The sequence below is a fragment of the Lactuca sativa genome, chromosome 7, assembly GCF_002870075.4.
Source record: "Lactuca sativa cultivar Salinas chromosome 7, Lsat_Salinas_v11, whole genome shotgun sequence".
Taxonomy (NCBI): domain Eukaryota; kingdom Viridiplantae; phylum Streptophyta; class Magnoliopsida; order Asterales; family Asteraceae; genus Lactuca; species Lactuca sativa.
This window is the reverse complement of record NC_056629.2, coordinates 128,996,373-129,010,536: the sequence shown is the minus strand read 5'-3', so window position 1 is coordinate 129,010,536 and position 14,164 is coordinate 128,996,373. Positions and strand designations below refer to the sequence as shown.

General features: G+C 36.6%; 1 long non-coding RNA gene across 1 annotated transcript; it reads right to left on the bottom strand.

The window, feature by feature from the left end:
• Positions 1-3,016: 3,016 nt before the first annotated feature.
• LOC111884241 (uncharacterized) lies at positions 3,017-4,276 on the bottom strand. The gene is made up of 3 exons (XR_002847658.3): positions 3,715-4,276; positions 3,353-3,597; positions 3,017-3,224 (listed from the first exon to the last, which is right to left on the bottom strand). It is a non-coding gene; the product is annotated as an uncharacterized LOC111884241 (long non-coding RNA).
• Positions 4,277-14,164: the final 9,888 nt, after the last annotated feature.

Genomic DNA, 14,164 nt, shown 5'->3' with positions numbered 1-14,164 from the left:
CTAGTTAGTATCGTTACAATCGTGTACGAGAAGGACATGTCATTATTACTATAGGTACTATCGTCTACTCAGAGGACATGACATCTCTCAAGGCCACACTAAATTTTAATTTTATTTAACTTATAATTATTTAAATCTTAAATTTATAATTTTAATATATAGTGCAACAAAAAGTTGTAACAATAGGCTATATAGATAGGAGCAAAAGACCAATGTTTTAAAACCCGAGTCAACTCGACTGGTTCAACCGATTGGACCGTGACCCCGAGTAAAAGGCGGGTCAATTGAGAATGGTTTTTTGTAAAAATCCGGACCGTATCGAATCGGTTGGATTTCTCCTAAACCGCGGTTAGACCGCTTATGTCGAATCGGTTAAAACCGGATTGACGCATTTTAATAGGGCTTGGATAATTGGATACAAGTAGCAAACACCAAAACAACGAGTTGTTTGCGGTTTATTCAATGTTTTTTAATGTTTAAACTTTGTGGACATCAAATTATTGGTTTTATATGTTTATGCATATGCAAGAAAATAAATATATAAAAATAGAAAAATACCATAAACCGGGTTGATCCGACAGTTCAACCGATTGAACCGGTTGACACGTGAACCGGTCATCACAACAGGTCAACTAAAAACTCAGGTTTTAAAACATTGCGAAAGACATACATCAATTAAATCCAAAAGCACTGCAAAATTGGCCCATGAAACATTTTGACAGACTTATTCTAGTTGACATTGAGAAATTGAGTAACCTAACCATTTTTTAAAGTTTTGTTCTTTTAAAATAAAACAATTTTTTTTTGAAAAGTAACATTCTGGTATAATTCCGGACCGAAAACTGGCCCAAGCCTAATACTCTAGCCCAATGGTATGTATATAGGTCCCACACATAAAAAATCTGGAATACACATTCTAGAAGTAGCAGATCCAAAGCACATATCGACCCGCATTTTGGACCAAATTTTGATCATGGATTCGTTGAACCAAGTATGTTATATACTTTAAGTAAGTTTGCATTTGATTTTCTGAAATGATTTACGTATTCCAGAATGGTAAAGAACACGAGGAACAACTCCGGAATATCCGATTATCTTTTTTTTTTTTTTTTTTCTTTTTCTCGTTGTAAATGTATGAATGTCATGCAAGTACTTTGTAACGTGTTTCTGATCGGTTGTTTTAGTCTGGAATTTGGTATTGTAAGAATTCTAGAATTGTATTGTAGGTCCGAAACACTATGAACGTGATCCGGAACCTATTGATCTATTCCGAAATGATGATCCATAATAACTATAATATATAATTCTTTTTGTAAGTATTATTTAATAACTCATGTTACTCCAAAGACGGGTTAGTGTGGGGGTTGTTAAAAAAGTGGCATTTACGGACGACGAAGTTGCATTCTATTTACAAGAGTTGTCGGAATTGTGCCCACTAAATGTAAAATCGAAAACAATAATTTTATAATGATAATTTATTGTTACGGTAATGTATTAGAATGTTCTTGAAATTTTGTTTTTGTAGATAACAAACAAAGATGTTGAGTTTGAAAATAAGATAAAAAAAAAAAATTAACTGACAAAGGCACCAAAAAAATTAAGAAAGAAATCAGAAAAATGTGCTAAAATTTAAATTGAAAGTTGATAGGATTCCAAAAGATGGCACCAGAGCAAGTACAGACAAACCTATCATGATATATTAGTTGCAATTATGTTTTTTTCTTTGTTATGAATATGTTACAGGAAGTGTTTTTTCTATTATTAAATATTTTTATGCACATTGGTTTTTAAATAGTATATTAATATAATTTATGTATATTCTATTTTTAGTCTCCAACATCCAGTGACTCGAACGAGGAGGATGAGTTGTCTATAGAGTATGTTATACTACGTCTTAAAGACGAGCAATGACATTTTGTTGATACGACTGTATTAGAAATGATTCGTGACTATCAACATGCTAAACAACGAATGATAATACTAGAAATTTCATTACCGCCTTCACTGGCTGAGGACCGGAGAAAAGTAGCATTGTATAACATAAAGATGCTCCTCATTACCATGTATGAATCTATACGACAATTTGTGAACACAACGAATATCATCAAAGAAACACGTATGACAACTCCAACAATAGAAGATCAAGTCAAATTGACTGATAATGGTTTCAAACTAATTGAGACCTAGAATTGTTTGAATATCGTGTAGACACAGTTACTTTGCATCGGACGCAAGTTCCTAGTTATCGGCCAGAAATGTAATCTAATTTTAAATATAGATATTGTAATATCTTTTTGAAACCGAATTTTGTAAAATGAATGGTATGATTGTATAAAATGACAATTATTCTTTTTTCATTAACATTACTACGAAGAACGTTATAAAACCTAATACATACTTAGATTGGTTTCTACAAATTACGAAATTGTAAGGAATATATATATATATATATATATATATATATATATATATATATATATATATATATATATATATATATATATATATATATATCAAGATTGCAGAAATCGCTCAACGGTAGCTCGGCGGTGGACTAGGGTCAATGGATTAATCGGCTAGGCAGAGATTAATTGGGGCATTAATCGGGTACCATTAACTATTAAACAATTATTAAAAAATTAATAAATATTACATTAATCCTAAGAATTCATAAAAATTATCACATAATTAAACTAACGAATCCAGTTTTTTGTTTGTGCATATAAATTGAAAGTTACTTCCACACTATTATAACTAATTCCATGAGGCCCTTTAAATATAAAAGGATCTGGGAAATACTGGGAAATATGGTTTCTTAAACAAATGAAAACAAAAAAATTGAAGATTGCAAAGGTTTGTAGTTAAAAATATTGGACTTGGATGTAATGATTCTTGTAAACCCACTAATCTTACAACACAGTGGAGAATTATAACAGAACTACCCTCAAGGGAAAATTGGTCAAGAGACCAACCAAAGAGAAGTAGATCAGTAACCAACAACCTGAACACTACAAAATGAATTGTATGCACGTAATTTAACATTTTAGCACATCAAAAGAGATCAACAATTGTAATTTGTTAATTTTAGGTAAAATACACCATGATCCATAAATTAGCACAGATGATGACAGGTCCTTCACAGTCAAAAAATACAATTCATCATTCCAAAACAAGTTTGAGCCTTGAACAACAAGACCTTCATATCTGATCACATTCATAAGCCCCTGCCAGTAGAAGTCACATTATATCACAATTTTTAAAAAGTAAACATATTAATGCAGGATATGAGAATAAATCAATAATAATATCCCAAGATGATTAATAAGAGAAATAATAGATGAACATAACATACCACCCATCTAGAACCCTGCACAGCTACACCTTCAACATTTATCTTTATCACTCATTCGTATTTATCACCTTGAGCACAACAACACAGCAGCACTTTCTTCGAATCGACCTCATCTTGAAACTATCACATTCAATTTTGATCACTAATTCGTATCTGATCACCAATTCTGACTTGAAATCATTTAATTTTGACTTTCACTGCTTTGACCATTGATTGAATTATCGACGACCAGCATAAACAATTTTCTAAAATCGATTTTCAGATCAAACAAATCAATTTAACAATAATCATCATCTTCAACCACCTGTTATGTAAACTAACAAGAAGCGAAGAAGAAAAGAAGAAAATAGGAGTTAAACTACCTGTTTCAGGTTCTTCACCCTCGATTCGACCTCATCTTTCTTCACCCTTGATTCGACCTAATCTCCTCCTCAAATCCTTTCCAAATTACCTGATTATTGATTGTTGATTGGGTTCGGTACTTGTCGTATGACGGTGCTCAGTTTGATGTTGTTCCTTTGATGGCGTGGTAAAAGACTAAAGGAGATGCGAAGAGGAGTCGGAGTCGGAGTCGAGCATGCGAGGAGTCAGACCATGAAGAAAATTGGGGACGAACGAGATGCAAAAAACATATATGGAAGAACCGACGAAGTAAACGTTTGATCATCCCACATCGAAGCTGGGAACAATCTATCAAGGAAAAAATACTCTATAAAAGGGAATCCTCCCTAAGAGAACAAATGCACTTATCTTTTAGCCAAACCGGCTCCTTTGAGCTGGTGGGTCATTTACAGTCAGCTGGACTTATTAGGTCCAAGTTGGGCCGACTTTGACCGATATTGACCAATGTCGCTTAGTTTAACCCTCTAACACCTATTCGTAGGTGATTGGAGGCTGCCAAGCGCTTAGGCGCTGATTAATTGGCTACCTAGACCATTTTTACAACTATGATATATATATATATATATATATATATATATATATTGTTCCCGGTCAATAAAATCTCTTTTAATTTTAACAACATCTATTAGACGGTTTCTGCACACAACTTATTGATCTCCGCATTTTCATTTTCAATCCATTTCGTAGCTTGTTTCACTTCTTTCATCACTTCAACAACCCATTTTATTTTTCATTTGCTTGTTCCGCTAGATTGTCTACACGTTGATTTAGTGTGTGACTTCTGTTAGATTCACTTTCGTTTGCTTCTTGAATAACCTTCATAGCTTGGAAATTGTCATCAGACATTTATCCGAGAGTGGGAAATCTAGGCCTTTCGGAACCGGGTTATTATCTGAAAAAACATAACAATCTTCTTCTTCACAATGTGAAACACCATTATGAGATGAACTCATTCCAATTTTATTTCAACATTAAGGATGCATGCTAGGTGCATTTTAAGGTCCAAAAGCAATGTATGAAACAAGTGTCCAAAATAGCCATTCCGGAATGGGGTTACGGAATAAAGGTCCGAAATACTGTCAGGAATCTATGACATTTACTATTCAGAATAACTGCACATACTGTCAGGAATATATGACTTTTATTGTTGGGAAATGACTACACATATGTTAGGATTCTATGACAATTATATACAAATGCAATGTCTGGAACAATGGTCCGAAATAGCCGGTTCGGAATGTGGCTCCGGAGTGAGGGTCCGGAATTAGGGTACAAAATACTAGCAGGAATCTATGACATTTACTCTTCAAAATGACTACACCTATATTAGGAATCTATGACTTTTAATGTTCGGAATGATAACACATATGTCAGGAATCTATGACAACTATTGTTCCGAAATTAGGGTCCGAAATATCAATTCAGGAATGTGGATCCAAAATGTGTTTGGGCATTTAAGGCACATTTAGGATAGATTTGCCAAACATGGCCCAATAAGCATGTAAGACCCACTAAGCCTGTAATTGGGTATGTAAGGACCAATTAGAGTAAAAGTGTTGTAAATAGTCTGTTTGTTATTAAAATGAACTTTTTAGCTCAATTAGTAACAAAATGACATAAAAGTCCTACTTTTATGAAAAATGACTATTTTGGCCCGACAAAACCAAAATTTACAATAAAGGTCCACTTTTTGTCAATTTTGGCCCATCTAAGCCGTAAATCACAACAATGGCCCACTTTTTGTTAAAATTTACATTTTTGGCCCATTTAAGCTGTAAATCACACCAATGGCCCACTTTTGATTAAATTGACATTTTGGCCCATTTAAGCCGAAAATTACAACCAAGGCCCATTCTTTGTAAAAATGACATTTTAGACCTCATAAAACCGTGATTCATCAAATAAAGGTCCATTTTATAAAAAATGACATTTTTAGCCCATGAAACCGTGAATTTCCAATTAAAGTCCATTTTTGTGTTAAATTATACTTTTGCCCCACTAAACCGTGGGTTTTGAAATAAGAACCATTTTTATCGAAATTTACACTTTAGGCCCAAAATAACCGTGAGTTGTAAGTTAGCCCACTACAACAAAAAATGGCACTAAAAGCGCTTTTTGTTTATCTTTATTGTCAAATATGGCCCTTTTGCATTCTTTCTTTGTTTTTCTACCAACTTACCATGTTTAATCTTTTCAACATTATGTAAAGTTACTTCAAGTAGTTAGTTTACAAATATCAACAAGACTTGGAAGATATTTCATATTTTTGTGAGTGTTTAACATGTTTTCATGGCATAATCACAACCTATCATGAAAAATACACACATACTAATATTAATCACAAAACTAGCTTGTATTCTCCCCAAAAAATGTAGTAAAACTCGAAAACAAGGGGGTATGAAGCTCACCTTGGTGTTGGATTGGTTTTGAAGAGAGGAATGAAGATGTTTTCAGCCTTAGCTAATCTCTTGAAGAGGTTTTCAAAAATTGATGGTTCTATGGAGCTAGAACATGAAATAAAGTCATGTAAGGGAGTTTTCTTAGCATAAAATGGAAACAAATCATTTTGAGGGTGATAATAACTTACCTAGTGGTGATATTTGATGAAGAATTCTTGAACACACCCATAAAATCTTCTAAAATTTGAAGGGATGAAGGAAGGAACTTTCTTGTGTTCTTGAGAGGAAAGAATTGAGTAAGAAAAATTAAAGTGAAGTGTGGAGAGGGAGGAGGTCTCGGGCGAGGGTTTAAGGAAGAGAAAGGGAAGAGTTTTAGTGGTATTTGCTTAATGGTTGTTGCTAGAATGCATAGATACATGGTGTAGAATGCATGGTTATATGTAGGTCATTAGTGACTTGTCAAGTATACATTAGTCCTTTATTTCTCCTTTTTTTATTTATTTAAAAACCGAGAATTAGGATAGGGGAAAGAAAAAAAAGGTATTAGGCTTGGATTTGAATAGAAACCGAGTATAACTAAGCCCAAGAAGGAATTTTTCGGTCCATTGGGCCCACATACGAGCTTACGGCCCAATGTGGTTAATTAAATGGGTTTTTGGCCCATAGAAACCAACTGAGTGGCTTTCGGCCCAATAAGGCCCATGAAGAGTCTTATGGCCCAAAATATTATTGCTTAATGAATGTGGGTCCAACTAGGGCCCAAATGAGGATTTTTAGCCCAAAAGAACCAAGTTGAGAGGTTACTAGCCCATTTGGCCCAATAAGTGAATCCTGGTCTAATAAGAGGTTTGAACTGGAAAGTTAGGGTTTCATGCCCAAAGTTGAGTGAATGTAGCATACTGAATTTGGTTTAGAGATTTCACTAGGAAGTTTCCACTTGGATTGTCATTTTTGAATGAACTATTTGCATTATATCAAATTTAGGGTTACAAGATACTCTAAGAGTTATTTACACATGAACATAATTTCGTAGCCCAAAATGCTAGTTGTGACAGGGAAGAGGGTGCACAGTTTGTGACTGGTAGGAAGTCTGAAACACATAAGCCCGGTAATATATCTTAACCATATCAGGTAATTTGTGGATGTTCGAATGACGTGATTCCCCATTAACATGGCCGCATGCTATACCCAGACTGTGCCATTTCCCACATGAACAAGTATAACGGTTCAGATCAACAACTCAAGTTTTTTTTTTTTAAATCAAAAACTTTATAAATTTCACACAAGAGCGGAGATGGATCTCTTGCGGGATATTTGTTGCTTGCCACTGAACAGACTTTTGTATCCTTTATGAAGCAAAATTTTAGCATACGGGTTGAGTACGGTAGTCAAACTCGCTGAAAAGTAAATATGATCAAATAAGGTTCTTGTACAAGTAATCAAAGAAATTTAATATTTAACCAGGTATTTTACCTGATATTAATATGCGTTCATCGAAAGTCCATTGATTATAGTCATGAATTGCCTCGGTAAGCATTATTATCGCTACATTGCGTTGATTTACCGATGACACAAAAAAAATTAGGGAACATCAATGTTGACTACAGTCCAACAGATGTTATTGAAATAAGGACTTACCCATTTCGCATGACCGACGTTGGCACGAACTTCACGAACATCAGTGGTCAGCCGATGGAAGTTTTCTTCAAAATTAGACACAGTATATGAGTTTGATGTCATCCAGAACAATGTTTGTAATGTTCTGGAAACTTGTGCGCATATACTTGAACACATTTTTAGAAGTATATCCATGATAAGAATTAGGGAATACATGCTTTATGAAATAACTAACGACATCGTCCATATTTTTCATGAACGATACTTCCCTACCCCATCTAAGAGCTTCACTTAACATCATAAGGAACCAGGTACAATAGTAGAGATCATTTTACATATTCGTACCAAATGCTATAAGGAGGGTCTAGTTGTTTCCGTCGATAGCAACTGCTACAAACTTTGTTTTTAGGTAGTCCCCTCGAAGAGGGACACTACCTATGAAGATCACAGACAAGAATCAGCCTATTAATGCATCAAGTTGCATTTTTTAGGGAAAAAACAAATTAATTTAGATGTAGAAACATTATCAATTTTAAAAAAACAATAGAAAAGTACAAAAAACAAATACCACCCATCCAATAGCCACAAAACAAGTTTCGAAACGATCCATCAAATCAATTTTGATGTGAGTGTAAGTAGGTGGGTTAGTTCGCCTAAGGTTGTGAAGGTAAACAGGCAGGTTGATAAAGATTTCTTTGTGCTAACACTCTAAGAAACTCATTTTGAAGCTGTTTTATAAGAGATAATTACGAATTACTTTGTTAAAGGTAACGTTCTAAGCACACATGAACACACATACATACACACACATACACACAGACATATATATATATATATATATATATATATATATATATATATATATATATATATATATATATCAAGAGACGGAAAAAATGAGGTTATAATCTGGAGCAGAACTCAGGAATAGGTACTCCAGAATAGAGACCAGAACTCCGGAATGCTATGTTCCAAAGCAAGTGGTCATTTTACCAAAAATAATGCTGGTTGTTTTTTTAAATGGTCGTGTATAAAGGTTAGATTACACAATTTCCCACAACTCAATATTCTACAACTTGTTGACTATCAACCAAAACTAATACTATCAAATCTTGAAATTTGTAACTCTCAGTATCCTTCTAGCATGTGTCTTTTGTTTAAGTACTTGGAATGCTAATTGAATCCATTCACAACTTTAGCTTCTTTATTGTCACCATCTTGGTAATCGTATATGTTGGATTCTATATACCAATGATCTTTTCCTAATTAAAGGTGCCACCATTTATCAGTTCTTAGATAAAGTAATGCCTTATCTAAATGTGTTTCATCCTACTATCACACATGGATTCTTTACCAAATGTATTGTAATTTGGTTGTTGGTATCATACTGTAATCTTCAAGCTACATCTTAAGTCTTAATAGGAAGTTCTTGAACCATATAAGTTCATTTCTTTCTTCTATAATAACCATGTACTCTTCTTATGTGGTTGAGAATGCAACACTCTTTTGTAACTTGGATATCCAAGTGAGGGGTTGTTTGATAATTGTTGTTTAAGTAAGATCTAACTTAGTCTTCATCTAAATGAAACTTGGTTGTTTGAATATACATCATATTCAATATGCTAAATGATGAAAATGACAATATTACCCTTCTATCAAACACATTCTAAAACTAACAAGTTTTAATTTCCAAATATATATAAGCATTGTTTTGGCTAAATTTTAAGAATTTGCGAACTACATTAATACTATTTAAAATTAAATGAATTAACATTTAAAGTACATTGTTTTAGCTAAATTACATACCTCCGAGTTGCTTTAAAATGCTATTAATTTGGAGTTCCTTCACTAAAGCTTGATCCAAGTGCTAATACTGAACATATATATGTTGTGATATGTAGTCGAGGCTTAACACCGTCTCTTGAAGGATCTACTTGGGTTGAGCCATGTAATCACAAAAATGAAGAACGAATGTTAGTCGACGTCTAGGAGGTGGTCTTTGGAAAAAGCTTCAACAGTCTAGTTAGTATGATTGTATGTGTGAGAATATGGAGATTAGGGTTTTGGGTAAAAAGGATGCGGAGTAGTCCCAGTGGGGATCGTGCAATGCTAGTTGTCATCTGCTATTGGTGTACAGGAGACATGGGGCAGCCCTCTGAACGTTACACTTGTCACCCTAGGAGGTGACCGGCTGTGTTTCGGCTTATTATTGACCATAGGTTATCGTCTTGAAATAGCATGGGCGTTAGAGTGCCAAGGTCCTTGTGTGAGACCATGAGGGCGAAGGCCCGAGTTCGACACTAGGCCGAGCAACAACCGTTAACTATGTCATCCTAAAGATAGAAGTTCTTTTATCTTGAACGTATTCTTAGAAAGATGTGTTAACAAGTCTACTAGGCTATTAGACATCAACGTTGGCATAGCGTAGCTGAGTTGTTCTGGCCTTAATCAAGACACATATTCGGTGGAGATGGTCTATTCGTTTGCTGATGTGACGAAGCCATCAGTGTAGGCGGCTTCATCATGGAGATAGTTCGATATTCCCGCTCATCATTTAAACCTCCCTTATCAGGGACACTTTTCCTTTTACTATTTCATTCTTAACTGGTTCCGATTTCCCTTTTCTTACATTTTATTGTTTCTCTTTATTGCACTTCAAAAACAATGACGACACCACAATCTAAAATTAAGCCAACACCAGAAGAGTTCGAGGCTTTGCAAGTCCACTTTGGTTTTATGCCATACCATGAGGTGCAGTTTCCGAGGAAAGGGGCTATCATCAGTTGGCCTATGTCAGGATAGGTCAGAGTCCCAGCCCCAACATTGAAGCAGGACTGCGATTACCAAAGACTGATGTCTTCAGCAATATCATGCATCAATATGGTTTCTCTGTGGATGATATGATCCCGAATGTTGTGAACAAGATCGCAGGGTTCAAATTGGTTTGATGAGCCCTTGGCGTTCTTCCCCAATTTTGGGCATTCAAGGCTCACTACAATTCATCCATGCAGTATGGTGTTCATATCTTCTCCCAGAGGTGAAACATCCATGCGTTCATCTTCAAGCATAAGGCGCCCAAGAAGAACTGACAGGACAAGTAGTTGTTGGTCAATAGCAACCTGGTAGGTTCTGGTTATTCCCGGCTGACCACCTTCTCTGACCGGGCACCATTATTGTGGGGTGTCAGTCTGATCGTGGCACACGCATTGAAGAATATATACATATCAGTAAGGATTACATCCTGGTGGCAGCCGAAATAAGCACCGCCTGGTGGTCCTGGGAGATGATGCCCCAGTGCTACGGGGAGAAGGATGGTAAGTGCTCTTCTCCCCCTTTTTGTTTTACCTTTTTAGAAAATGAAAAGGGGTTGTTGATTCGTTTGTTTTTTGTATTTTTAGGTATACAAAGGGTGTTGTCCCTTAAGATGTTTCTGTGGCCCAAGTACAAGGCCAATCTCTAGTACCATGTGGTATCGTTAGTGGAGATCCTTCCTCCACATGTTAGCGCCGATTGGGCGATGGCGCTGGCTGCTCCTTCCGCCGATGGGGGTAAGGGTTCTGCTAATCAGGTTGATATTGATATAGTGGATGCACCCATTGGTGGTGTTTTTCATAACAATCCTCTAGTTCAGTCCTCTGAGTATGAAGCAGGGAATGAGGTGTTGATCAATGGCGAAAATGTATCTACCAAGCGGCAGATAACATGGATGGAATCACCTCTTGCAAAGGACACTAGCATAAATAAAATTCGAAAATGCCTTAGCAAGATGCGCAACATTGATTAGTTTGCAAAGGGTCCAACTTAGTAATCAACATCCTTGATGATGACACTTCTCACCAGTCGGAGGGGATGGACAAAGAGGCGACATAACTGCCTCATGAACCAAAGGAAGAAGTTAAGGATGTAACAAGACTTGGCGGTAGTGAGTTTGTGAGGAAGCTGGAGGTTGATCTCCAAACTGCTCCCAATTCTACTTTGTCTCTGATGAGAGACAACATTGTTTCTGGCGCTCCCCCTACCCCATTGTTGGCTCTAGGTGTTTATCTCCTGGATTGGACTCTCACTTGTGGGTCCCTATTCACGCAGCATGTCTTTGCGTATGAGTGAGGTCATCATGCCTTCCCTCTGACTACAATAGAAGCCCTAGAGCTCCTCTCCAACTCCCATATAGAGAACAACCTTCAGTATGCAATGGCCTAGGTTTTCCCCTACTTGGTGGTTGCGGCTAGGCGCCTTTGTCACAAGCTTGGATAGAGAGGTGGAGTGCCTGTCTCGGCAAGTGGAGACCTTAGAGGTAGAGAAGGAAATGTTGGAGGGTCAAGTAAAGCAGCAAGCCGAGCAGCTAGTGATTGAGGGATCGAGGAGGAATATTTTGGAGGAGAACATGGCTTGGCTTCACAAATAGGGGTTTGTGCGTGTGGTGGGTCAGGTTATTGAGAGCCCGAAGTTCTTGTCGGGGGTTTGACAGATGAAAGCAACATGTATGGTAGCTGGTGTGGAGGGTGGAAATAAAGTGGTGCGAGAGCAAGTGCTACTAGAAAATTTAATCCAGAGGAGGAAAACGATCTATTAAAGCAGACCCAAGTGGTGCATGCCTCCGTCAAGGCCTTCATGGAGACTGATTTTGCCTTATATCTTCATTTAGGAGAGTAAGATTTGGCAGGCCTCCGTAAACTATGCAGCGATCTCGATCCTGAGGAGAATCTATTCGAAAAAAACTCTCAGAATGTCGGACACTCCTCCACTCCTCCTGGTAAGTGATTTCTGCATCCTCTCTTAATTTAAGCTTTGAAGATCATGTTTTAGAAACAATATTTGGACAAATTTTAATTTGGCTAATGACCCTGCATGGTCTTTGTTAAGTTCGGTAAGTGTCCGACAAATAATAGATTTTGATTTTGTTGTATGATGGTATCAAGGCAATCTTTTTCCGAAAGCCCACTTACTTTAGTCCAAGATGGTTCATGTTGGCCACTAGTTTGATTTTTTTCCTGGAGGTTAATGTTGGCCTTTGAGGTTGCATTTGTTTATGTTTTTCCTATTAAGGGATTTTTTCCCAAAGCTTTGTGTTAGCCTTGGGAATTGAATAGGGATGGATCCTGCTTTAGTGGTAGGGTATTAAGACTTGAAGGGCACACTCCATTGATATATGAAATTTGTTTATATTTAACCAAAGCCTGTTGGTTTTGGCTCGGGAGTTTGTGCTCGTGAGCTTGGTGCTCGCCTTTGGTTCTAGTCTTTGGCATGTATTTTTAGACTGAGGCTTTAGCTAGCCTCTTCTTATGTACCTTGAGTGGTTAACTTTTGTTAGGGCATGCCTTTTTAGGTAAAGTTCTCTAGTTTCCCATGAAGACTTTGCTCTAAGTCTTAGGCCAACAAGACTTGCATTCTGGCCCTATTTGTCTAAGTTAAGTCGAGATTGTCACCTCAAGGCATTTAGGACTTAGGTATTTTTTTTGTCAAAGGAAAGGTTATGAGCCTTTAAATCCTTTGTTCATTTCATAGGAAAAGTTAATAGTCCTTTGAATTGGATTGACACATTTTAGGGAAAGGTTATGAACCTTTAAAGCCTATGGTTGCATCCTTGCATTGATTTTGCTCTAGTGACATGGATGATCATTACTTGTTATCACTGGGTATATGTGCACAACCTCTTATTGAGATGATATCAAGCTTGAATAATAATAAAACATCAAAGTTGTTTTGGAAAATAGTCAACCTTACGTTCTGGAAGTATCAATCACTGTTTGATGAGGACAAAAATGACTATATTTTAACACAAAAAAGTGGCCTAAGATAGGAGCTAACTATTGGAGTGTGATTATCCTCTTGAAGTTAGATTACACTGCCCTCACACTTGTTGTGCCTTATTCTATGTTTTCTACTTGCCCTAAGACTAAAAATGGCGCAAATTGTGCGTGTTCCAAGTCCAGAGGATGGGTCTCCCGTCTTGTGCTTCCAAGACATGAGATCTATTTTGGTGGTTGTCAATAATCTTGTATGGGCCTTCCTAGGTGACACTTAGTTTTCCATGGGATTGAGCATGAATGGATTCATTTTTCCTCGACACATACTCTCCGACTTTGAAGTTGTTCACTCGTACATGTTGATTGTAGTAATTCTTGATGCGAGCTTTCTAGGTAGCTTGGTGGATTTGGGCGGCTTTGCATTTCTTGTCAAGAATGTCTAAATCTTGACGGTGCCCTACGTCATTAGTGTTCATGTCAAAGTCCGTTACCCATAATGATCTGACTAAGATTTCAGTTATGAGCACCACCTCTATGTCGTATGTTAGGCTAAAGGGTGTTTCCCTAGTACTAGATCTCGAGGTCGTGTGATACGACCATAACACTGTGGGTAGTTCTTCTACCCAGGCTCCATTAGACCTTATCAG